We start from the raw sequence: 3,595 nt of genomic DNA on the forward strand, positions 1-3,595 counted from the left end.
CAAGGGCTGTTTCTACAAGCAGCCTGAGAGAATTGGTGTTGAATTCTTTGGAAAAGTAAGTCTCTAGGAAATCTCTTAACGTCTGGAAATAAAAGTAGATTAGAGAGTGGTGAGCAGCAGACATTTACACACCAGAATGCTAAGAAAACATTGCAGAAAAGGTCTTTTTAATCTTCTGATAATTGCAAAGCAAGCAGGTCACTAGTTGAGATAGAAACATCTTTTTCAAAGCTTCCTTTTCCAGCCAGGAAAATGTAGAAACATGTCAGGGATCAAATATATTTGCAGAATATTTACTATGGAAATTTGTAGACTTTAAAATTGAGATTTTAAAATGCAACTGTAATAACAGGTACTTTACAATCACTCAAATGAATTATGAACATGTTTTTAAGCAGAGGCCCTGCCAGGCCTGATTTTTATGGGTACTAGGACCCTCAATTATTGTAGCAGAAAAAACTTGAGCATTGGTGTCTGAAAGACTTGCTTTTGGATTTGGGCATTTTGCTACTTAACTAGCTAGGTAAGTTACTAGCTTAGGCATGTTAACGTAAGTTTTCGATGACTTTACTGACTATAATAATATAATAGCTACCACATAGTTGAGGATGAAAAAATAATATGTGAGAAAATACTTAACACTATGCTCAAGTTTCCCTTCTCCTTCCTCTCATCTGCCATCACTGCTTCTCACCAATGGCCACACTCAGGAGAAAACACAGGCACTAGTGCCCTTCAAAAGAATTTGTACTCTTACCATCCTGTTATATTTTTTGTTGACTCCTCTAATGTACAGCAAGTGAGTACCATATCAAATAAAAGAAAATTAAGTTAGTAAAATCCTGAATTAATGTTATGCTTCATGTGCTTTTCCCCCATTTGTCAAGCTCTTTCAAGATGCGGTCATACTGGAACATTCGCTTATCTTCCTTCCAAGGAATTCAGCACTCTTTTACATTTATTTAAAGGATCAGGTGTGGATGGCTCACATTTGTAATCCCTGCACTTTGGGAGGCTGAGGTGGGTGGATCACTTGAGCTCAGTAGTTTAAGACCAGCCTGGCAAACATGGCAAAAGCCCATCTCTACTAAAAACTACAAAAATTAGCTGGGTGTGGTGGCGCATGCCTCTAATCTCAGCTACTTGGAAGGCTGAGGTGGAAGAATCACTTGAGCCCGGGAGGCTGAGGCTGCAGTGAACCGAGACTGTGTCACTGCACTCCAGCATGGGCAACACAGCCTTCCCCTGTCTCAAAAAAAAAAAATAAAATAAAATAAAAAATAACACTTGCATAACAGTCCTAAGAGATGCGCTGATGGGCAAAAGGGCTATTTGTATGAAGCAATGCTGGAGGAGCTGCAGCGTTGGCTTCCTGTACCCACAGCCTGTCTCTATCATGTCCGTGCCCACACTCTGTATGGCACCCTTTCCCTCCTTCACGGCTCTGCCTTTCAAACAAAACTTTATAATAGCACTGCCTTTTTCCTGAGGTGCATGGCAGAATAAAAGCTTTGTCTCGATTACAGTATTTTTAGATATCCCGAAGCTGGCCATGTTGAGGTGAGGGAGAAAAAGCAGAACTGAGAGGAGCAGGATCGGCATGTGCCTCTTGCTGCAGCTACTGGCTTCTCTCCATCCTGCCTTTTCCTGCTGTGAAATGGTGCGTTGGCATGTGGCTGTGTTCATCCCCATCTGAGCTCTTCAGAGGCTCATCATTCTCAACCATCCTCTCTGGCTGACAAGTCCTGCCATCCATAATTTTCAATGCTCCTTTAAAAGAAGACTGGGCAACATAGCAAGACCCTGCCTCTACCAGCTGCCTGTAGTCCTAGCTACTCAGGAGGCTGAAATGGGAAGATCTCTTAAGCCCAGGAGTTTGAGGCTGCAGGGAGCCATGATCACACTGCTGCACTCCTGCCTTAAGAGCACAGCAAGACCCTGTCTCTAAAAAAATAAAGCAAAAGGGATCCCGTGCTAGACAGTTTGAAATTTGGTTATTAGGAAAATAAAAACTTCTGATTTCAAGTGCATACTTGATTTTCTTCGAAATGTAATTTTGATTTGATAAACTTACTATGTAATGCCTCACTTATATTGCTTTGTTTTCACACAGAAAATGGGATAGATTGTATGTAACATAATATATATTCACACAGAGAGAGTGAAAGAGAGTGCACATACCTTACCTTTGTCCCCTCACGCACACATAAAAGTGAGTATTTGTAATCTGAGCTAGCACGGGATTTAATGAGTATGAGCAGACCACTACCTGACGCATGCCATTTTCTTTGTAATGTCAATCATTTTTGCCTTTATTTTAAAAGTTAGGTTAATGTTTGAGATTAATGAGCACTTGAAATGTTTCACTTAAAACCAATAGACTGTGGAAGTAGATGAATTAAATAATACTATGTAACCTATTCAGGTTTCTGAATGATTTATGATTGATATATAAATACTATCAGAACATTTGCATTTAAATCTAGAAGTGTTATTCCTATGATTAATGCATTGAAACAAATGTTTTGGTGGCCATAGTTCATTTTAATATTTTAATTACATATATAAAATATGAATCAGGAAAGAAAATTATTTTAAGTGTGGTCAGGAAAAACAATGCATCAAAAAAGATGGCATATACAATATTATTTTGAAGTTCCTCAAAGGCAGATGTTATTATTATTATCATATTGGCATTATCATTATTATTATAATGACATAGCAATGATCATTTCAATGATGTTATATCAGATTATCGCCTGAAATATAGTTAAGTCAGTTATTCTCACATTTATTGGTAAAACATCTCTGAGGTCATGTACATCAGGCAGTTCATTCCAATATGAATTATTATAACATTCTCATTTTTTTCTCATGTGGAATCTTAAAACTCCTTGTAATCGCTTCAAAGTCCGAAGTCTATAGGCCTGAGTTAATTTGCATGCTAGGTGCAATTTATTTCTAACAGAAACTATCCTATAATAATCAGACATCTTATGACATCTGATAAAAAATTTACGTTTTCAAACGAAGTGGGGTTGGTGGTTTATAAGCCCTAAAATAAAAGTGAATCCCTTAAATCTTGAATTTTCAATCTAAATTTGAATGGGTTCAGACTCTTGCTAGAAGCAATTACTGAAAACTCATTTCCTTGTTCACCTCCTCACTCCCACCCCCAACCTCCTTTGCAATATAGAGTTAAAATTTAACCCTCTGGGCATATGTGAGAATTAACTAGTTGGCTCTGTCAAAGCCCACCTGGTTACTACCGACGAAGGAGGCGGCTGGCGGGCAGTTCCTGCCTCACGGTTCCCAACACCACGTAGTTTTCAATCTCTTTCACCAATAGAATCGCCTTTAATCCTCACAATAACCCCTCAGTGAAGGCAGCGGGGATGATCATCTCCACACAGAAATGAATGAAGGAAGGGTCAAGTTACAGTTTATCAATGGCACAGAGCACTAAATCGAGAACAAAGACGCTCCCTGTGATTATATTGGCATATATATTTGTATACATTTCAGACTGTCGCTTAGTTATTAATTAAGAGACTTTAAATTATCCCACCTCCACACTTAGATCCGTTGCTTGTTT

This window comes from Macaca fascicularis, chromosome 5, assembly GCF_037993035.2.
Source record: "Macaca fascicularis isolate 582-1 chromosome 5, T2T-MFA8v1.1".
In the NCBI taxonomy this organism is placed as follows: domain Eukaryota; kingdom Metazoa; phylum Chordata; class Mammalia; order Primates; family Cercopithecidae; genus Macaca; species Macaca fascicularis.